This window comes from Micromys minutus (assembly GCF_963924665.1).
Source record: "Micromys minutus genome assembly, chromosome: 12".
In the NCBI taxonomy this organism is placed as follows: Eukaryota; Metazoa; Chordata; class Mammalia; order Rodentia; family Muridae; genus Micromys; species Micromys minutus.
Window position 1 is genome coordinate 19,072,436 of NC_137981.1, and position 24,083 is coordinate 19,096,518.

Consider the following 24,083-nt stretch of genomic DNA (forward strand, 5'->3'; position numbering starts at 1 on the left):
TCCTTAGCATCCTTGTTGGTCCATGGACTAATTGACTTCTAACTGCAGAACTGAATAAAGGATAAAGGTCAAACTCATTTCTGCATTTGGAAGAATTCTGGGAAACTTCTGTCTCCACCCAATCCCCACAACACACCATTCAGGTAAAGTTCTGCAGCATCAGTAACTACATGGATAAGTCAGTCATGCTGAGAGGCTGCTTTCAAATTAACACATTGGGCAAAGATGAACAACTGTGTGTATGTATGAGAGCAGGTGTTTCTTAAAATTAATTAATTCATGTGTGTGTTTGCATGTTTTCACCTGTGCTGCTGCAGATGAAGGTCATGCTTCTCACATTGCTCTTGAGACATCTAAGGACTGTTGGCATATTGGCCAGGGTTCTCTAGAATCATCTAGAGGGACAGAATAGATAGTATTTTGTATATACATGTATATACGTATATGTGTATAAACATGTGCATGTATATATGTATATCATATAATATCATATATTGCATATATAATAGGCTTGCTATGTAAGTCAAGACAAGTGGGTACTGACTTGGGAAACAGTGAAGAGGGTTTGACTTCCTGAACTGGAGAAGTAGTGTTCTTCCTTTGGCTCCTGGAAAGCTGTAAAAGAAACTCCATGACAGAGGCATTAATGAGGCAGAGCCAGACCTCAGAAGGTCTCTGGTACCACACCAGGAAGACGAAGGTCTATTTGGATGTCATAGAAGTCTTCAAGCATGTGGGTGCTGTAAACATATGTCTGTGTTGGAACCATCACTCCCACAGCAATCCAGAGGTCTGAGTGAAGGGGCAGAGGTCCAGACTGCACGCCCAAATGGACAGAACAGCAGTGTAGAGAGAGGGGGACTCTAGAGGAGCGCAGAGGAAGAGCTGGTCCATCTCTGGCCATGGGGAATGGATAATTCACACTATGAATTAAGGATGCTCGTGGAACATCGGGGTGGGAGATCCTGCAGACGGATAGGAGACTGTGCAAACAATGCCTAAAAATGCTTTTTATTGGTATTACATTAATATAAATGATAACATAGTATTTGTTTCCTGACTTTATGGTCACCAAGTGGTTGTACTGTAAGTTGTGTTCAGCATTCAGTGCTGTGACTATGTTAAAACTATTCCCAAGTCAGCCATGCAGTAAGTCATAGTTGCTGCTGCACAGTGTTTAATCGGAAAGCCTAGGGTGAGCACAACGTTCATTCAGTGGTTGCAGACAGTGTCTTACTCCCCGATTGCTTCTCACATTGCTCTTGAGACGTCTGATCCTTGGGTTCGGTCTGTTGATTGTCATTGATTTAAGGCAGGAGTGCCCATAGCCCAAGCCGGCCTTGCTCTCCATCCAGATGCCTCCACCTTCCAGGTGCTGCAAAACCTGGTTCTCTTGCTCTTTATATACACGGGTTCTGAAAGTATAAACCAAGGTCTTTAAAACAAAATGGGGGAAGTTTCTCTTCAAACTCAAATTCTGAGCTTCCTTTATAGGATGGGCAGCAGAGCCCAGGAGTGTAGGAAGCAGCCTGGGCTTAGCCGCTATAGAAATCATAGACATATAGAAATGACAGTTCGTATCAGGCCCTGATCATTGCAAACATGTTGAAATACTATTTCCACTTATTACTTCTTCAAAATAATGCTAGCTATTCGGCCTATTGCTAAATGTTGTTATTTAATGTGGACAAGAAAGCATGTGTATCATACCACACATTCATTTTTAATATTTTAATAACTCTATTTGGATATTGGTTCATTTGCAAAACCACATATTTATGACAAGTAGTTCAAAGCATTATTCTGAGAAAAGGTTTACGGGCTTCCAAAAGCTGCCAAATGAATCCATGGACCAGAAAAATATCAAGAACTTCTGGTCTAAAGTTTGAGGGCGGTGAGTCTGGTCAATAACTCACTGTTTACTGCTGAGCAACTCTATGCTGAGAAGATTGTGACCTATTCCAGGGGCTCCAGAAATAGATGGGAAAGGCAAGGAACCGTCAGCTGCAAATGAAGATGAAGCGGGACTTATTTGCTTAGGAAGCTCTGGCCTCCTTCCCCAGATAGGCCTGTAAAGATTCAGTCTCCTGTTCCAAACAGGCCCTGGAAGATTTCTTTGGTTGTTCTTGGGAAATCGTGAGCCAATGCAAAATGGTATACACTGACCACGGAGTCATGGGACACTCTTAAACTGATCCCTCGCCAGTGTTTGAACCGCTAATACCAGACATGGGAGCCCAGCATGGGAGGCCTACATAGCCAGACCCTGTTGTGTTTATTTGTTTTAAATCAGGTCATAGTTATCTCTGGGATAACTTCCCAAATCCAGCCTAGGGAGAAATCAGCCTCAAGGAGCTGGAGAAGTTAGCTGAAGGAGGCTTCTGGAGTCATGGAGTGTTCTCCTCAAGAGGACACAAAGTCAGATGTGGACACAGATCTGTCCTCTCCTGGCCTCATGGGATAGCATGTTCTGTGTGCTGTCCAGCCTCTTAAGGACGAGTGGGCACCAAGCCTTTCCACTGGTTCTGTCTTATCATGTACTTCTGCCATCTTGTATCTGCTCTATGGAGGACCATTAAAAAAATATTAAAGTTCTCTTCAGAAAGTCCAGACACTGCAAACTCACTTTTAGAAGTTCATGTAGTAAAATTTTATGACCTCAGAGGCCTTGTTCAAAGGACCAGCTTATGATTTGAGAACTGGAAACAACCTAAAATGTACCTGGAGGCGACTGAGATAGGTGTGTGGCACAGGCTTGCAGTCCCAAGCATGTATGGAGCTGAGGCTGGAGGATTATGGGTTAGACCAGTGTGGGCTGTGTAGTGAGATTCATTGGAGGGAGAGGAGAGGGATAACTGGTTAGATGGGTACAGTTCATTCAGACTTACCAAATGCTTCAAACGGTTTGACAAATATACCCCAGTCCAGAATTTGTACTACAGAATTAAAAATCATCAAAAATATTGCAGGAAAGCATGCCTGTTAGGATTATACATTTCCAGTGAAAGTGTGTGCTGTGTGGAGACTTGAGGATGCTTACACACGTCTGCCTGGGGATCACGCCGACATTTCACAGTGTGCATATTGGAAGCCAAAGTGAAAGAACTGGGGGAGGACGAAAAGCTCAAAGAGGATCTATCAGCCTCTGCTATGATATCTTCATGCAGTTTCAAAGCAGGAGATGAGTCCTGTGATTTAAAATGCAGCTAGAAGACTGAGCAGAGCAGCTCCCATTGTGTGTGATGGTAATCACCTGGTAATTGGTTTGTAAATTTTAATTTGTCAAGAAAACCATTCTAAATCAAAAACAGTTCTGTAGCCACTAAGATTAGGTCTAACTATGAATAACAGGCTGGAATAAGCATAACTCTTGTGCTGCACTTCCTGAGGAGGTGGTTTCCTATTGATTGACAGCCCTGCTTACCTGCTGGCGTATTCCTCCCCCTCCCCCTGACGGAGTGCTGGGCACAGAGCAAACACTCAATAAAGATTTTTTTTTTCCCCTTTAAATGATCGTCCAATTACTTCTGAATATGTTGACTATGAAATGGTTTGAAAAGATAAGGAGAAATACATATAGAAACTCGCTCTTTAAAGTTAATCCTCTCCCTCCAGGTTTTACTCGTGCATAGCCTTTAACACGCCACAGTAACATGTTTTTATTCTGTCCCTCTCTTTCTGCTGGCGAATGGAATCTTGATGTGTTTCTGATGGATTTGTAAATTGTTACAGCTGCTCCGGAAAGCCATACGTCAGTGTGTCCCAAGGCTATCAAAGCAAGCCACTCTTAAACATATCAGAGGCATGGGTGGATAAAAATGTTCACATCAAATTTCATTTTCTTTTTTTAAAATTTTTCATACTTTTAATTTCAGAACAAAATAAAACAAACAGAAAAAACCCACAGTACACAACACCTAACCCTGGTATTCTGTGGGAGGGGATCTTCCTGCCTGAAGGCAAAAGGAAGGATAGAGGAGATCCTTGTAGACACGAGCAGACCCAGGTGGGTCAGGGCCAGTCAAGGCTGTTGGCAGAGGACATAGACTTCCCAGGAGCCTTTAATCCACATCTTCCATGTGAGAGGCATCCTCATCATCCTCCAGTGAGGAATCTCATCAAGAACAGCAGCACTGGGCTCTTCTGTAGTGACCTCATCTTCATCAATGCCCAGGCCTAGTTTAATCATGCGGTAGATACGGTTGGAGTGAGTTTGTGGATCCTCAAGTGAGAGAGCAGACCAGTTTCAAACAGCAGCACCAGTAGGTTCTTAAACTTTGTCGTTTTTGTCTGCCTCAGCCTCTGCTGCAGGGTCTCCACAATGGGGTGGTCGGGGTTGATCTCCAGGTGTTTCTTTGCCATCATGCAGCCCATTATAGAGTTGTCTCGCAGTGCCTGGGCCTTTACGATCCATTCCATGTTGGTTGTCCAGCCGTAGGTGCTTGTCACAATGCAGCAGGGTGAAGACACAAGCCTAGTGGAGATTGTCACTTTTTCAACCTTGTTGTCCAAGATCGCCTTCATGAGCTTGCAGAGATTCTCAAATTTTGCCCTGCTCTCTTCCATTTTCTTCTTCTCTTCCTTATCCTCTGGTAGCTCTAGGCCCTCCTTAGTCACTGAAACCATCAAATTCCTTGAGCTGCTGCACACAGTACTCATCAATAGGCTCAGAGTTGGCCACTTGCTCTTTGTTCTCACCAGTAATATAGTAGATGGACTTCTGGGTCTCCTTCATCTGAGACACATCCTCTGACAGGGAAGTCACCTCATCTCCAGACTGAGAGGTATGATAGTGAAGGAGCTCAGAGAAGTGGCGATGGTTAGTGGAATCCTCGTGGATTCCAACCTTTAAATTCTTGGAGAACGCCACATAAAATTTCTTGTAGTTCTCTTTGTCTTCAGCCAACTCGGAGAAGAGCTCAAGGCACTTCTTCACAGTGTTTTTGCAGATGACTTTCAGGATTCTTGCTCTGCTGGAGCATTTCTTGGGAGATGTTCAGGGGCAGGTCCTTGGAATCAACCACACCATGGATAAAGTTGAGGTACTCAGGTATCAGCTCACCACAGCTGTCCATGATGAACACACGGCAGACACACAAGATGATGTTGTTCTTCTTGTTGTTCTCAGAAAGGTCAAAGGGAGCTCAAAGGGGAATGAAGAGCAGTGCCCTGAATTCCAACTGACCTTCTACAGAGAAGTGCTTGACTGCCAACTGGTCTTCCCAATCATTGGTGAAGCTCTTATACAGTTCACCATATTCCTCTTGAGTGGTGTCGTCTGGATTTCTGGTCCAGATAGGCTTTGTCTTATTCAGCTCTTCCTGGTCAATATACTTCTTGATCTTCTTTGTTTTCTTTTTCTTATCTTTGCCACTGTCATCCTCCTCATCAGATCCTACATTTTCAATCTTAGGTTTCTCCTCATCTTCCTTATCTTCCTCCTCTTTCTCACCCTTCTCGTCCTCTGCCTCATCACCACTGATCTCCTTCTCTCCTTCCTTCTCCAAGTAGAGAATGATGGAATACCTGTGAACTGCGAGTATTTCTTCACCACTTTCTTGACCCTTCTCTCCCCTAAGTACTCTGTCTGATCTTCTTTGAGATGAAGGATCACTTTGGTACCCGGGCTAATGGGCTCACATGGTCTTCATGGAGGGTGAAGGATCCGCCAGCAGAAGACTCCCAGGCACACTGCTGGCCATCATTGTGCTTTGTGATCACAACACTTTCTATGCCACTAGATTGGTGGAGTAGAGCCCAACACCAAACTGCCCAAACATGGTGATATATGCTCCACCCTGGAGAGCCTCCATGAACGCCTTTGCTCCAGACTTAGCAATGGTTCCCAAATTATTTATGAGGTCAGCCTTGGTCATGCCAGTGCCTGTGTCCATCAAAGTCAGCATGTGCTCCTGGGGGTTGGGATGATGTCAATTTTTAGCTCTTCCCCACACTGTCCAACTTGAAAGGATCCATCAGGCTCTCATACTGAATCTTGTCCAGGGCATCAGAAGCGTTGGAGACCAACTCCCGGAGGAAAATCTCCTTGTTTGAGTAGAACGTATTGATGATGAGGGACATGAGCTGGGCAATTTCTGCTCAAAAGGCAAAGGTCTCCACCTCTTCCCCTTCATGGTGCACTTCCTCAGGCACATTGACGGGAAAACGAAGTAGTACCACAGAGCAGAATGGGTCCGGACCACGTCCGACTCACACAGCAAGCCTGGGCTGCACAAGGGTGACTCAAGCCTGAATTTCACTTTCAAAAGCTTCAACTGGAAAGAATTTATGGTTGGTCAAAAGTAAAATAGATAGGCAAGTAATATGTGTTCGCTTAATGAAATATTATGCAACACATTGTTTGGGAATGTAGCTCATGTGGAATGTCCTGGTTTCAGTCTCCAATGCCACAAAAAAAATTATACAATGGTTAAGAAAAGGCAACAGCAACATGTGCAGCAGTATGAAAGCTTCCCCACAAAATTGTATTTAGTTAGTTATCTATTTATTTGTAAAAGAAGCCACACACAGAAAAGCAACCCAGAAGGGTACATATAATTTTATTTATAGGAACCGAAGAGGTCCAACTAGTCTGGGGGAGAGAAGTGAGAAGAGGGGTTACCCTCACTGAAGGTGGGTGTGGGATGGGCATGGGCAGTGATTGTGAAGCTTTGGTAATTTGCCTTGGTGGTGGTTATGTTGGTATATGTGCACACACTTATCATTTACATCTAGGATCTGTGTGTATCTCTGCATATGTGCTGTATCATTTTCCAACTATTTATAAGTTTTGATTCACTATTACTGTGTATTCATGATCTGTGTTTGTGATTGCCAGAGTGCAGGTCAGAGGACAACTTTCTGCGGTAGGGTCTCTCTGTCCACTTTTATGTAAGTTCTAGAGATGGAATTCAGATCCCCCCACCCCCATTATCACATTCTCTTAGAAGCTAGAGGAAAGCATATACTGTCCATTGGGAGAGTTTCACACATTTTGTCACTGCAGCCTGATCACCTAGCATGGATGCCAATGAGCATTTACCGAATGAATAATGAACACTGAATGAATAATGCATCCCATGTTCATTATATTTATGCATAGCTTTCTTTTTTGGAATTTATTTGTAAAACTAACTTTCAGAAAAGTCTTGGTCAATAGAGCCCAGCAGGCAGAAAAGCAAGGAGTCTTCTTTCTGCTTCCAAAGTCTGGCTCTAAAAAAACCATATCTCAATGTTCTCCACTATATCAAAAGACAGATGAGAAATGCAGGTGCGACCAGGGACATGAACAGATGTATTTCTGGCCTAAGGCAAGACATATTTTTAGTCTGACACCCAAACAAACAATTGAGGAGGCAGCAAGATGGAGACACTGGGAATCTGCCTTCACAACCGGGATGTGCTATGAGCTCTTGGTCCCTAAGGTGCACAGTCATTGCGTACCTGCAGGGAGAGAAACTTTTCAAAGTGCAGGGGCTTAGCAACTCAGGAGAGAAGTGCAGTAGTTACTGTAGAAGTTAAGCCAACCGTAGTTCACCTGGTGGGATGGCGATGCAGATAATAGGCAAGCCATGGGTTCACAAGGAAAGGGGAAAAAATACCGTCATCTATTCATTCCTCTTCTGTCACCCCTTCCCAGACTGATACCTTTTTCTAACACAGCTATGGTAGAATGGAGCATTCTTCAGATGTTTCAACAGTTTTCAATGGATAGCAAGAGCTATTGGGATTTGCATCAACAAATCCAGCAGGAGCAGAAGGAGTGAACTCCATCAAGCTCTGGATACCGTCGCTCCTCTGCCACGACGAACTGTAACATGGAGCTGTGACAATAAACTCTTTCAGTATTAAGTTGCCTTGATGGTCAGGGACTTTTGTCACAACAAGGAATGAGCTGACATTATTCCTCTCCACACCTGTCCAACCACCTGGGCTCTGTCATCACCTGGACTGTTGCAATATCTTCCTAGTTAGTATCTCTCCTTCTCTCCCTTCCTCACCCCAAATCCGTTCAGTGCCATTGATTGGGATGGCTCCTCCAAGCAGACTTTGAGGATTTCCAGCTTCGTCTCGTTCTCTGGCTTCTAACATTCATCAGGCTTCCTGTATGATGGTGCTTTGAAAACACCTTGGTCGAGTTATCATTCACATGTCATACTGAGCATGCATTTAAAGTGTGGAACTTGATGACTTTCAGAATTCAGAGAGTGCTTTGACCACCATCATAACCCATTTTAGAACATTTCACCAATTCTCCACCCTGTTCCCATTAGTAATTCCCCTAACTTGCCAAGACAACCATTTATCTACTTTCTGACTTCATACACTTGTCCGGTCTTATTTTTAGATCCTAACACAACTATTTCTCATATTATGCCCTTGAGAGGGGCTGTGTTCTGAAGCTCCAAGGCTCTAAAGTTCCATACTCCCTTCTCCAGTATCTGGCTTCATGTATTCCTCATCTTTCAGGCTTACACTGACCTGTACTGGGGGCTTTTCAGATCGTCCAAAAGACTAGATTCCCTCTGTGTTCCAAATTCCATTACAGATGGTTGTGAGTCATCATGTGGTTGCTGAGAACTGAACTCGGGACCTCTGGAAGAGCAGTCAGTGCTCTTAACCATTGGGCCATCTTTCCAGCACCCCCCCCACACACCCGTTTTCCTTTGTCATGATTCTACGTCTGTTTTCTTCCTAGTGTGGGCTGGGTATCACTTATGCGCTGCTCAGGGTTCCAAGTGTCGCTGATGTTTGCCTGGTCGCACCATCACCGTAATGGTTAGTTTTTGCCAATGTAGCACACACTTGGGTCATCGAGGAAGAAGCTTCAGTTGAAAAGAAAATCCATACTGGATTGCCTGTAGACAAGTCTGTAGAGCATTTTTTATTATTCATGATTGATGTGAGAGAACCCAACTCACTGGAGATGATGCTACCCCTGGGCAAGTGGTCCTCGGTGGTACAATAAAGCAGGCTGAGGGAGATATAGAGAGTAATCCAGTAAATAGCATTCCCCTGCTTCCCTCGGTGACGTATGCACACATACACGAATGTTTATGATGTATATATGTATAGTGTATGTGTATATACATGTATATACATATGATGATGATGATGACGTGGAAGCATAAAGCAAATAAACCCTCTCCTCTCCAAGTTACTTTTGGTACTGGGGTTTTATCACAGCAACAGGAAGCAAAATGAGGACAATGGGTAATTGGGAATTCTGAAACTTTTGAGAAACAAAAGCCTGGGCTCAGAAGTTGTGCTTGAGTCTGTTTTCAGAGCACGGAACTTTGGGCTAGGGGTTGGGTCCGTGATGCTGTGGCTGATAATCACTGGCTGGCCAGCTGTTCACTATAGTCAAGCGACTGCGCCTGTCCTGGTCTCCGTCTAAGAGCAACGGCAGGGCTCGGTGCTGCGAAGAGGCACTATCTACATTTGAAGAGCCAGTAAATGAATAGTCTTTGCCACTGTCACGGTTAAACTTAGGAGAAACTAAATTTAGAAAATTTAAAAGATCGCCCCCCCCCCCCGAGCCTCCAGATTCCTGCAGGATCTGTTAGTAAACTGGTACAGACAGGCTAAAGGCTTTAAGCAGTGGGCATTGCAATGCCTCATCACCATACAGTAGTGTGAAACAAAATTATGAATTAGGTTTCTCTTCAAATAATTTTAATAAGAAATGGGAGCTGGGGTTGGCCTTTTTTTTTTTTTTGTTTTATTTTCTTTTATTTCCAAATAAAGTCCATTGGCCCAAAGAAGTCTCAGCCTTGTTGTAACTGCAATGCTTCTATGCTGTATTCAAGTTTCTTACACATAAGGATGCAGCCTCTTCTACAGGAACACGGCAGCAGGATGCTTCTGGGCACAGACTGTAGCCTTTGGAGCCTTTTATTTCCCTTCTCTTCTTAAAATAGCATTATTGATCACCGGCCCTTTCCTTAAGCTTAAACAGCAAGATGGTCACTGTCGCAACCCTGTCCGCTATGCCTCCGCGCTGATTCAGAAGATCTAATTAGAGTTTTCCTAATTTAAAGACCCAGGTCTGAGGATGTAGCCTAGTCATGGAATAATAGCCTAGGGAGCCCAGGATCCATAATGGATCAAGCCCCAGTCTCAGATGCACGCAAAATTTAGAGTAAAACCCAGGAAAGGTTGTCTTTAGCCTCATAAACACCATCCAAGATTCAACTTGGCTTAGGGCAAAACTTGACTGTACATTGAAGAAGAAGAAGATGACATTCTCCTCCATCCTGTAATGGATTTTCTATCCTAGCCTAACCCCACACCTATCCAGGAGGTTTATAAATACCGTCTACTTGTAAAATCTATGAATGATTGGCAACTGCACGGATATTACCGTCATCTTTCTCTCCTTTACCTTACTTACCCCAGCCCCCCAGGTCCCTGCCTCTCATGCAGAGGTTGCTGCTGCTCACATGTCAGACAAAGACAGACTGGTCTGTTTGTCGACTTTACTCTGTCTATGAGCCTAAGTGGGGTGGACGGGAGCAGTTGACAACGCTTCACAGGACTGAGTGTGTCTTCGTGGCTCTGTATTGGGGGGAGGTATCAGCTGATAGCCCCACATCAGCCATGGCAAGGGTGTTTACACCAGAAAAGGTGACAAATACTATCAATTAGAGGTTCTTTTGATTTTTTTTTCAGGCTGAGACTGATCTGTATTTGGGAATTTCCTAATCATCCTAAGATTAGATTCTGTTTTTCTTTGTCGTGAGTCCTTGTCTGTTTTCTTCCTAGTGTACACTGGGTATCGTTTATTTGGTATTTGGGATTAGAAGTGTTGCTGACCTCTGCATAACTGTAGCATCAGTGTGCTGTTAGGTCCACTACTGACTCATTGTGCTAATACTGTTCTCTGTGCTACACCCCCCATTTCTAAGAGAATGACAGACCTGTCCTAATTTAGAGACAGAATACTCTCAGGCCATGTATTTTTACAGCAAACACTTTGTTCCAGCTTCCTCTTCAGCTCGTTCCCAGCTCCCACTGAGAGGTGCTTTCAGCCCTCAGCTCTGCTCTGAACAATGCTCTTCAGAGTTTCCACAACAGACTAAAATCAAATTAGAACATCTGAGGGATTATAGCTTCCTTCTGTCAGGTTTGAGAGAATGAAAAGCAGTGTTTTGAGGTCCAGAAAACAGCCGAGCAGAGACTGAACGATTCTCTGTGCCGACATCTGCCTGCTCGGAATTGCACAGTGCTTAGCATGGATGTCTTCAGCAAAGGCACATATGTGTGCATGTACCCACACCTAAACATTTAACTTTCAACGCATCTGCACTCTGGATAGAAACTACCCCAAAGACCATGTGACACTGTCTCTCCTGGCATAGTGATTCAAGAATATGAATGCTCAGATACATTAAAAGAAAACAATTACAAAGCTGCCGTCAGATGCCATGTTTTAATCCTGACCACATCTGCCCATCACCCGGGGAACTGAGCAAACTTCAGATGTTTAGGTCCCACACTAGCAGATTTGCTCAGAAGAAACCAGGCTGGGTGTGCCAGGACATTTCTATTTTTAGCAGCTCTTCAGTGATGAAAGAGAGCACCCCAGATCTCATATCCCTGCATTTTCAAGGGAGAACCTGAGCTTTTCTGGGAGCTGTGAAAGTTAGATAAGACTTAGATATCTTTGACTTACAGATTGCACAGCTAACAAAATTGGAACCCACATCTCAGGACTGCCTTGCTCCTGTTTGTTAAGATCCCAAACATCAGTCTTGGAAAGAACAAAGGTTTTACTCAGTCAGAAATCTAACCATTCTATTTCATTCCAGATTGTCTTTATTCTCCTCTGTATTTCAGCCATCCCTGAAATTAAAAGGAGAGTCAAGTGTCGTGGTTCACATCTGTAGTACAAGTACTTTTAAGACTGAGGCAGGAGAATTGCAAATTCTAGGCTAGCTCAGGCTTCACGGCAACTTTCAGTCAGCTTGGGCTGCATAGTTAAATTGTGTCTCATGAGGACAGGAAAGAAAGCAGGGCTAGAAGGAAGGAAAGTTATATAAGTCACACAAAGGTGGGAGCTACATGACTGACTAATCTTTACTATGTCAGCCTGTTCAAGGGCATATGCCCAGTGATCTGTGTGTAAATATTTGATGTGCTAGATGTTTTGGCTGGAGGATGGGAGTCATTTGATCATGTAGCTAAGGTGTGGATTGTCAAACCCTTTATCTTGGGTATAGATCCTGGCCCCACTGAACAGCCTGAAGTCTTGAATGAGTTGTTTATTTTGTGCTTCAATTTCCTAATCCAGAAGAAAGTTTCTACAACAGAAAGCCACCTTTCGTATTAAAGAGGCAATACATAATGAGCCACTCAGCAAACACCAGTAACTGTTTCATTGGCTTAGCCTTGCTCCACCTCTTTACTTACAGCTTGCTGGAAGAAGGGGGGAGGGAGAGGTGGAGAGAGAGGTGAAGGGAGAAGGGGAGGGGAAGAAGGAGGAGGAGGAAGAGGAAGAGGAAGAAGAGGAAGAAGAGGAAGAAGAAGAAGAAGAAAGAGAGAGAAAAAGAAACAAAGAGGAAGGAAGAGCCATTTAGAGCCATAAAGAACTCTCTTGAAAGTGGCTGTGGTTAGGTATATTGAGCTCTACCTTGGCTTTTAGGTCTAACGTAGGCTAAGAGGACATCACACTGCATTCTGGGAAAAAAAATCCACCTGCGATGTGTATTCTGGTCTGGCCCAATTGTTTCTCCTTTACAGAGATGTGCTGACCCCCATAAGTCTGCTTGCTGTTCTCTCATCACTCCAGTTGGGCAAAGGATAACTTTATCATGGTTGTTGCTGAGGGGCAATGTATCCTTGCTTGGGGTCCCCAGTTGAGCTCAGTCTTTTTCATTCCCCAAACTTGGCTTTCAGGCTGCAGAAAGCAGTGAGTGAATCAAAAATTTGTACAAGGAGATAAGAAAGGCTCGATTTGCATTCTTCTGCATGCTGCCTGCCAGTTGAACCAGCACCAGTTATTGAAGAGGCTGTCCTTTTTCCACTGAATGTTTTTAGCTCTTTTATCAAAGATCAATTAACCATAGATGTGTGGGTTCATTTCTGGATCTTCAATTCTATTTCATTGATCTACCTGCCTATCTCTGTACTAATACGATGAGGTTTGGGGTTTTCTTCTTCTTCTTCTTCTTCTTCTTCTTCTTCTTCTTCTTCTTCTTCTTCTTCTTCTTCTTCTTCTTCTTCATCTTCATCTTCTTCTTTTTCCTTCTTCTTCTGCTTCTTCTTCTTCTTTTTCTTCTTCTTCTTCTTCTTCTTCTTCTTCTTCTTCTTCTTCTTCTTCTTCTTCTTCTTCTTCTTCTTCTTCTTCTTCTTCTTCCCCCCAAAGTTTTTTTTATTGTTGAGAATAGCTTTTGCTATTTTTGGTTTTTTTATTATTCCAAATGAATTTTTAAATTGCTCTTTCTAACTCTATGAAGAATGGAGTCAGAATTTTGATGGGAATTGCATTGAATCTGTAGATTGCTTTAGGAAAAATGGCCATTTTTACTATATTGATCCTTCCAATCCATGAGCATGGTAGATCTTTCCATCTCTGAGGTCTTCTTCAATTTCCTTCTTCTTCAGACTTGAAGTTCTTGTCATAGAGATTCTTCACTTGCTTGGTTAGGGTCACACCAAGGTATTAATTTTCTTTGTGACTATTGTGAAGGAATTCTCTAATTTCTTTCTCAGCCTGTTTATCTTTTGGGTACATAAAGGCTACTGATTTGTTCGAGTTAATTTTATATTCAGCCACTTTGCTGAAGTTGTTTATCAGCTGTAGGGGTTATCTGGTGGAATTTTTGGGGTCAGTTAAGTATACTATCGTATCATCTGCAAATAGTGATACTTTGACTTCTTCCTTTCCAATTTGTATCTCTTTGACCTCTTTTTGCTGTCTGATTGCTCTGGCCAGTACTTCCAGTACTATATTGAGTAGATAGGGAGAGAGTGGGCAGTCTTGTCTAGTCCCTGATTTTAGTGAGATTGCTTCAAGTTTCTCATCATTTACTTTGTTGTTGGCTACTAGTACCTTACCTGGGGATCCATTCCCTATGCAGACACTAAACCCAAGCACTATTGCTGATGCCAAGTAGTGCTTACCTGATATGGATGCCTCCTCAGAGGCTCTGACAGAGCCATACTGATACTGAGGAGGATGCTTGCAACTAACAATCGGATTGAACACAGGGAACTCAATGAAGGAGCTAGAGAAAGAACTAAAGGAGCTGAAAGGGTCCGCACCTCCATGGGAAGAACAAAATTATCAACTAACCAAACTGACCACAGCTCCTAGAAACAAAAACACCAACCAATGAGTACACATGGAGAGACCCATGGCCCCAGGTGCATATGCAACAGAGAATAGCATTCTTTGGCATCAATGGGAGGAGAGGCCTTTGGTCCATTAAAGGCTTGTTTACCTAGTGTAGAGGAATGCCAAGGTGCTGAGGTGGGGGAGGGTGGTTGGGAGAGGGAGCACCTTCATAGAGGCAACTAAGAGGGGAGAAAGGGGGAGATGGGATTGGAGGAAAGGATAACATCTGAAATGTAAATACAGAAAATATTCAATTAAAAAAAGATTAGCAAGGTGAAGTAGTCAAGGTCACGGGGCTCACTTCAGCTGAGGACAAGCTGTCCATTAACGGAGCAGTTACAGAGCAACCTCTAAACACAAAGCAGTGTGCAGCATATGGGAAATCCACAGAAACCCGACAGGTGGCCGCCCTCCTCTTCTCACGTGTGGTGAGAAATCAGGGCTCTGAGTGCAACTCAAAGATAAGGAGGTAAGGAAGATTGACAGCTGCCCCTGCCATTGATCACCCAGTATAAAGGACCTCTAGTGCAATGCGCTTTTCTGACTTCCGAATCGGAGAAGACAGCTGGCTTTCTCCCACTCCTTGCTCTTCTTTTCTTTTGATTTGGGTAAGCACAATTTAAGAATGTAATCCTTGGTCACTAATGCCTCTTAGTAGCCAGAATCAGCACTGGTGTGTGGGCTTGAACTGAAGTCTGAGTGACTTTTTAGGTTTCCTATTGCTGTTGTTTGTTTTTGTTTTATTTATTTTTTATAGAATAGAGTTTATTCAGGGCATGGGAAGGGGAGTTAGAGGGTGGTAGGGGCAGAGGCAGAGGAGAGAAGAGGCTGGCCATTAGCACACTGGGGGGGGGGTTGGGGAGAGGAGGGACAAAGGGGAAAGAGAAAGAGCAAGAAGGCAAGAGCAACTTGTTAGGTTTTTTTAAATTACAAAAGTAATGTGTTTGATCTGATTTAAGACCCATCAGCACATGTTTTCTGACTTCTTTTATGTTATTCCAGAACTGGAAAGAATGCCCTTCACCTCCAGTTTCTTGGTGCCTCATCCCCATTAAAGCACAAATACCTTCTTGGTACTCTGCTCTTCTCTTTCCGTAATAGAAGGAAAAGAAGAACGTGGACTATCTTGGAAACACCAATATTAAGAACCAGTACACACCTGCCAGCCCAGGGAGGCTAGAAAAAAAAAAAAAAACACCCAAGGGCCCACTATAATGGGTGAATGTGTGGCAGACAGATGTGAAAGAGGCAGACCTCAGTGGAGAGATGGGAGAGAAAGCAATGCTGAGGGGTTCATACACTGGAGACTCCTCATAGATATGAAGAACAGGCAGATATGAGGAGCCTGCATAACTGCCTAAGGCCATGGTGAGGTCCTGGCCCAAGCTGCTGCCAGGGTTCATGTCTGGGTCCATGTCTGTGTTGATGTCTCAGGCCTGTGTTACCATCTATGGTCACACAGACGTTCATGGGCTGGACTGCCTTCTCAGGCACTTTACTGATCTGACCACCATACTTGGGATAGTTGGCCCCACCCTTTGCCTGGACAGCACATGGCTGACCCTGGTTGTGAGGAAGCCAGTGAGCCAACCCTGGGGCATGAGCACAGGAAAGCTGGCCCAGCTCCTCACCAGCTGAAGCACTCAAAAGAATGTGTCCTGCACCTCACCTGGGAACACAGTAGAGCTGTCTGTGGTGGCATGGGCGTGGGTGAGCTGGCTCAGAGGGCATGAAATTAGGGGCACTGCTCTTGCCCCCTGCCAATGGTGGCACTGGGTGTGCTAGCTGGGCAGTGCTGGAAAGCTTGCCCCGGTGGTCTGTGTGGGAGAGTTGGCAGGCCTAGGCTCAGCTAGCACCCAGGCGCAGACCCACGGCTTTGAGTTGGTCCACTCCAGCATCTACCCCATCTATGAACTGCTGAAGCAGATCCAAAGCTGCAGGATCTTCATGACACAGGACAACAACAGGATATCAGAGAGGAGTCCCAGTGAGGATCCGGTATTGATAGTGTAGCAGAAGCCAGAGGTGCTGAAACAGACCAGTGGCTCATTACAATGAACATTTGCAAGCAAAGAGGTGTGAACGAAAGGGTGCACTGTGGGACACACTGTGGCCCACTGCAGCGTCCATGAGAAGAGTTCAAACATTCTATCTTATTTTCTTTTCTTTTGAGGGGGAGGCTGCAAGGGCAGAGGATGGATATAAAGGGGCAGGGAGATGAGTGGGAATGTGGAATTCACAAAGGATCAGTAAAAAATGTACAAAAAATAGAACCAATACATAGAGCAGAGGCAAACACTGGACAAAAATTACTTTTACTGCATCTAAGAAACATTGGTATTTTGCATTTCTTTCTTTCTTGTTTGCAGTTTTAAGATGCTAATACATAATCACAAACTTATTTAAAAACATTGGTGCAGCCTATGATGTGATTTTAAGGGCATCTGTGGTGTGTTATAGATGTAATACGTGGGCAAAAAGTACATAAAAGAATTAACTCAAAACTTTAGCTACTCCCACTTTTTCTATTAGACTTTTTATGTGTACATAAACTTCAGAAAAAAAGAAGGGAGAAAAGACTATTGGATAACCCTTGAATGCCAACATGAATAAATTACAAAAGTAATTCCCCAACTTTTCTCTGATTTGGTTTATTGCTTGAGGAACATGTTTGACTCCACAACCTTAAGAACTTTAAAAAAGAAGTCTAGTTGCTTTTTTCTAAGAAATTCTTTTATTTTTAAATTATGCATATATGTGTATGTCTATGTATACATTTGCACACTTGAGTGCAGTGTCTGTGGAGGCCCAAAGAGGGCACCATAGCCCTTGGAGCTAAAACAGCAGGTGGTTGTGCTCTGCTCAACATTGGGGCCCTGAACTGTACTCACGTCTTCTGGAAGAATGCTCTTTATTGTAAGTCGTTTCTTCACCAACTAGTTAGTTCCTTGGGTAAAGAACTGTTTTAGGCTAAGAGTTTAGGCACTGCTTATCCTGTTTTGACCCAGGATATTTCTATAGAGAAACTTTAGCCAAATACTTGGTAAAGACTAATGTTTTACAAACAAATGTAGTGGATGTGGTTATTAAGATAGTGCTGCCAATATGATTAGTAAAGAGGCCGAGCAAAAGGGCTCAATGAACTCTTAAAACAGCACATGGCACCTTATTAAAGCTCCAATGTAGTTTTGAGAAATAGGGACAAGGTCAAGTCTAGATGCAGTTTTGGACAGAGACAGACAAAAGGCTGAGCAGCTCTGGGCTTCTAGTGGCGTATCTGAGATCTTGCATTGGGCCTGTGGTCAGTTCTTACCAGTTGTCTGCCTTTACCCTCTTCCTGGAGGGGTCTGATGTCAATGTGTTTGTTCCTTATGTTTAAGGGCTGACAGCCTTTGTGTCTCATCATGCACCATGACAGTTTGTTTACCTTTGTGACTACCTAATGGGCAGTAGGTGTGTTCCCTCTGTGTGTAACTATAGACTCAAATAATAGAGGAAAGCCGTCCTTTCCATTGACTTTGCAATGGTTTGTCTTCCAAGGCATGACTGAGGATCATCCAGATAGAAGCAAATACATAGATCAGATTCTCTCCTAGGGCTTGGGAGAATCTAAATAATAGCTTTCTCCCTATCCCTCCTATTAGCTGAAATCTCAGGCTCTTGGCTATATCGAATAACTTCAGAGTCCTCTTTAGCTCTCTGTTCTCCAACTTTCTTTCTACATTAAAAGAAGCCTGAAAGAGTTGCTGAAATAAGGCCCCTTGGTAAACAGAGGTGTGCATCCTGTGTCTTGCCTGCGCATGGGCTCACTTCTGCTCCCACCCCTGCCCCTTGCATCACCTGGCACATGGCTTCTCAGAGACCTGGGTGTTTGCTGCTGTGAAGAGCCGCTGCTCTTGGGTGACAGGCATTTATTTATTTACTTCTTTGTATAATCCACGAAGGAGCTGCCTCTCACACTGCCACTTAGGGGCAGGGAGAAAGTAAGAGAAATGGGCTGCAGAGAGCAGAAGGGGCCAGAAATGGGAAGCAGCCACCATCTCTGTGAAAGATGGGCAAGAGCATCTGTCACCCCTGCCCACACACGAGTCGTGAGAACTGTGGCTCTGCGGTGGGTATAGCCTACCCTGCCTCTGCGTTTCTCGTCTCCACACATTACTTAGCCTCCCAAAGCAAAGCTCCCTTTAATTCTTGTCTACCATCTTCATTGCTGGCAGGGACAACGATGTGTCTGTCCCCTGACCTCCAGGCTCTGGAATGGAATGAGCACCTAGGCCACACGCTCCATGTCACCGTTACTTATGTCACTCCAAGCCTGCAGTTCCTGGCAGGAGGCAGGTCCTCCATCTCCCTTTCTTGATTCAGCACTCTGGAACTTCCCTCTCCTGCTGTGGCTCTTGGAGTCTCTTAAGACAAATGACAACCTTGACCCTCCAGGTCAGTTGACTTCCTGGTGCTAAGACATTGAACTGAGGTTTCAGAATGGCACTTTTCTTTCTTGTCAACACCACTTATGGCCCACAACTGGGATCCTACACAGGGTCAGTGACCTGTCTGCTGAGAGTTGATTCTTTCGGTGGCCATTGAGTGGGTCCTATTGTCCTAAAAATTTCTCCTTTTAAAGCGAGAGTGCTCTCTCTCCTTACTCTCTTTCTCTCCTACCCTCCTCTGCTTCTCTCTTCCCTCCTCACTCCCTCTGTCCTTTCCTTCTGTCCTTCCTTCCTTTTTCTTCTTTCCCTTCTTGAAGCCCTGAAACATTAGATTGTTTATTTGGGATATATTCTTTTTCATTTTTAAATAAGGGTTTTTTGATATCAGCTGGATATTATGACTTTCTTCAAACCCTCTGAGCGGTGTGTAATTACCTCTTGCTGCCACAGGCCTAGGATTTCCCTTCTTCCTGTTTTACGAATGCAGAGGACATCGCAGTGAACTAAAATAACTTTACCATCTGCAAAAGATTTCACAGACAAATAGGACTTAAGCTGAGAAATCCCTCGATAAATTTGCCAGTGGACCAATTCCCCTCACTGGTACCAGAGAGGCTTATAACAGGAACCCTTTGTGTACTGCGAAAGGCATGCATTTTACATGAGCAAATTCGAAACCAACTGGCCGCGATTTCTTTCAATTACACTTTCCCCAAATAACCCCTTTAGACTAAGTTCTCAGAGGTTTTTCTCTCCCTAATTGTAAGCTTCTCTGGGAGGCCTCAGACACAGAGGGAAAACCGGGAGTCAAAGCCTGTAACCACAGCTACTTCATGCATTGGAAATTGTCCATTCTCTCTCTCTGGAGAGTCGCAGAGAGACTTACGTTTTATGTTTTATGTTTGTCTCAATGTTGACTGGGCTTTCGGTCTTACCATTTCTTTTTTTTTGACTTCAGAATGTCAACCAAAGAAACAGAAAAGTGACCCCTACTCTTCCCTTGGCAGCTAATTTGCTCAACAATGTGACTACTCGGTGGACTATTGTAGCTGGCGTTCACTGTTCAGAGCGGCAAACCTGAAGTAGCCTCTGGAGGACCATATGAGGACAGCTATGTTCTTTGTGTGAATTGGTTCAAGGTGTTCATTCAAAAATTAGCTAGACCTTTGGGTTGGTGTTTATTTACTTCAGGTAACAATTCAATCCCTGAATGCAAGCCAGGGTAGGTAAATAAAACAACGCCCACCTTGCAGAACCGTTTGTTCTTATTATCATTTAGATAGGATAGCTGACTATAGCCCAGGCTTGTCTTAAGTTTATAATCATCCTGTCTAAACTACCAAGCTCTAGGACTACAGGTATGCACCACTATGTCTGACTGTTTAGATTTCATTTTGTTTTTCTAACACATAGCCTTGTACAAGTTAGACAAGAACTAGACCACCGACTGTCCCAGCCCTCATAATGGTGTGTTGGGGTGAGGAGGCCACCACTAAAAATCAAACCCAGGGTTAATTTTGATTCTTGAATAAATATTGTCTTAGTTAGATTTTCACTGCCGTGAAGAGATACCATGACCAAAACAACTCTTATAAAGGCAAACATTTAGTTGAGGCTGGTTTACAGTTTCAGAGGTCCAGTCCATTATCACCACAGCGGGAAGCATGGCAGTGTGCAGGCAGGCATGGTGCTGGAGTAGCTGATAGCTCTGCATCTTGTTCTGTAGACTACAGAAGGGGATGTCCTTCCACAGGCAGCCAGGAGTAGGCTCTGCAATGCCACACTGGGCATAGCTTGAGCCTAGAGACATGGATCCCACCTCCAAAGTGACAGACCTTCCCATAATGCCACTCTCAGTGGGTCAAGCATTCAAATACAGGAGTCTGTGGGGGCTTAACCTATTCAAATGGTGAATCTACCATGGTCTGTAGTGATCGCCTATCTTGCCGGCAAGGAAGATGCGCCACAACAGGATCCTTCTACAGGCATTTATTGTGGGTTTTATTGCAGTGGCGAAAGACCCCGAGCCCAGAAACCAACCCTCCTTTTATATGCTTAGGAGGACTGTGTCGATACCTGATTGGTGCATTCTGGGCGCCTTAATTAGCATACTTGGAGTCAGCATGAGTCAGCAAAACAGGCAGGTGTGCATGCGCACTTAGGTTGTTTATCTCAAAACTGGCCACCCTCCCTTCGGGCTGGGCGCCATCTTGTAATGGCGAATGCGGTGGCTTCCCACAATGGTCATTTCAAGAAATAGTATTTAGGTCAATAAAGGATTTAAAAAAATGTATGGAAAATCAGGAAATAAGAGAAATGGAGCACACAGAGATGGAAATAAATGGGAAGAAGAGAGGAAAGGAGACAGAAAAGACGTGTAAGTCTTCACAGAGCAGAAACTGAAAAAATGTAGCATGCTGAGCTGAGCATGGCCACTGAGAACTGAGGAACAGTTGCAGAGAAGTGATTGAAAAAAATTCTCAACGTCCTTGAAACTAAGTTTTCCAATGCTTATCCAAGTCCACTGAGCCGTTTCAGAACCGCGGGGACGAAGGTTCTTCTAAACTCAGCCCATATGGTGGTTTAGAATCCCCTTGAGACCCAGAAAGTCTAACTTTTAAAACCCTTACTGCATCTCCAGCAGACCCAAATGGCCCCATGGTGAGATTTCTGAAATGCTAAGGAAGTGCCCTGGGGGAGGGGGAGGGAATGTGGAAGAACCCTATTTTATATTCTGGTTTTCACTGTTGGCTGGAGGCACAACTCACTGTGTAAATAATCCCATTTCTGGTTCTCACTGACTCACATGTGGCATTTTATCCCTTAACACATCAACCCCGATGTGAACTATTTTAATTCCCAAAAACATTTACATTAGGCTGTATATCTAGGCGATAGCCTAGTGAGTGCTTGGGTTAAGAGAAGGGAAATAAATCAACTAAAAGGCATCACACCTAAGTGTGCAGTCAGTGAATGAGGTTTTGCAAGTGCTACCATGAAAATTAAGTTACACAATACTCCCATCTCCATGCGAAGTACCTTTGGCCTTATGGGCGTTTATCTAGAATATGGGTAATGGGTACACCACACATGCAGCTCTAGACGACCGCTGGTCTGACCTCAGTCATATCTCCATTCTTACCCCTGACAAGGTTTTACTGTATAAAATGGGCTTTCCTTGAACTCGCAGAGATCTGTCTGCCGCTGCTTCTCTAGTGCTGGGATGACAGGGGTGTTCCACCACATCTGGCCTGAGCAACACATTTTCTTCGTATTTACAAACTGCATAGCTATGTTTTTGGTCAGTTTTGGAACACACATGTGCGACAGCTCTACTCCCCAAGATTATATTACCCAGCAATATGTCATAAACATCTTTACCTGTGTAACTATATTATGGGATGTTGGTGCAATGATTAAATCACCCAAGTGTGTATCTCTTAAGGCATGTCCTTAAGTGTGTATCAGTTGTAACCGACTGGGACAATGCTATGGAATTCACAAGCCCATTGTATGTTTATACAGCGAAATGTTCATTCGATTCTTTCTAAATGTTTGCATATCTTTGAGGTTTTAGCAAAATAGCTAAGTCTACTGAGAACATTTGTTTACAAGTCTGTATGTGGATCTGTAGTTTTCTTTTCCTCTTGGAGAAATACCAGGACTGGGAATGGTTGTATCATAAGCAAGTATAATTAATTTTATAAAGCCAACATACTTCTATTCAAAATCACTGCACTGTTTTAGAATACCACCAGCAATGTGTAAGGAGATAGATCCTGTAGACTTCATCAATACTTTGTATTGACAACCTTTCTAATAAAGCGGTTGTAGCACATGTGTAGTGGCGTCTCATTGGGATTGGAGCATATGTTTCTCTTATGATGCATCTCCCTGAACAGCTTTGCAGATACTTATCTGACATCCATACTTCTCTTTGGAGACGTGTCTGTTCATATCTCCAACTCTCTTTCTTGTGTCATCTCCCTATTGTTGAACCAAGAGCTCTTTATTCTAGATAAAAGTCCTCTATCATACGGATGTTCCGAAAAAACATTACTCTTTATCTATCCCAAATAAAAAAGGTCCTCTATCAGAGAGATATTCCATAACAGACTCTTACTTTGTTTATTCATCTCTATCACCCTATCTTTCAAATTTAGTTTAAAATTAATATTATTATTGTGTGTGGTTGACAATGTGTGTATATGTGTATTTATATATGTATACACACATACACACATACAAACACATACACAAATATACACACATACACACAAATGCAAACATATACACATACACACATACATATACAAACACACAAAACACACATACACATACAAACACACACATACACATACACACACAAAACACACATGCACAAACACACAAAATACACATATACATATAAACACACACACAAACACACACATACACACACATATACACACATACATACACATACACATACAAACACACACAAAACAAACACACATATTTATCTATCTATCTATTGAGAGAGAGAGAGAGAGAGAGAAAGAGAGAGAGAGAGATAGAACAGGACAGGAGATCAGAGGAAGTCACTTCTCTCCGTCTACCCTCACATATGTCCTGGAGATTTGAACACATGTCATCAAGCTTGCATTGCTGAGCCACCTTGCTGGCCCAATGCTGCTTTTGATGTTTGTAAGTCAAACTTACCAACTTTTCTCTTGTATGGTTCATATATGGGTTGTATTTCTATCTTAATACTTATTGTCTATTCTAAGATGAAGGAAATCCTAAGATTTCAGTGATTTTGAACACGGCCTTCTGGTCTGGCACATCGCAGAAGTCTCATACTACCCATCCTCGAAGAGATGTTTTAGGCACATTTCAGCCCAGATCACAGAGCCCAGTCTACCCCATCCCAAAGCCTACTCTCCAAATTCAAACCCCTGAAGCTCCAAGCTCATCTTTGTATGACTCAGACTCACAAGATGTCCAGCTAATTGTAAGGGTCTTTCAGAACACAGCTGTGATTAGAATAGCTTCCTCTTTACATACTGAGTCTACTTAAATTTATGATCCACATGTCCCATCAACATTTTGGGATGTTAGCTAAGCACTGTCTTTGACTAGAATATATACAAAGCCTTGGGGACTCTGGAAGCTCCATCTGTTCTTATCTATGGGGTCCACACTGCTGATGCTGATTGGATGTGGATGAGAGACAACAAGAAAGACTCCAAACAGCTGCTACTTTTCACAGAGACCCCCACAGTGCAGAACATTGTTCTCCCTTCTTCTAGTTCCTGACACCACTTTACCTATAC

The 24,083-nt window shown here is 43.5% G+C and overlaps 1 pseudogene across 1 annotated transcript in view; it reads right to left on the reverse strand.

The window, feature by feature from the left end:
• Positions 1-4,061: 4,061 nt before the first annotated feature.
• Positions 4,062-24,083, reverse strand: part of LOC308428289 (heat shock protein HSP 90-beta-like) — a 49,106-nt pseudogene continuing 29,084 nt past the window's right edge. The window contains exon 2 of the transcript in view: positions 4,062-6,144. The product of the transcript in view is annotated as a heat shock protein HSP 90-beta-like (transcript). The remainder of the gene's footprint in view (positions 6,145-24,083) is intronic.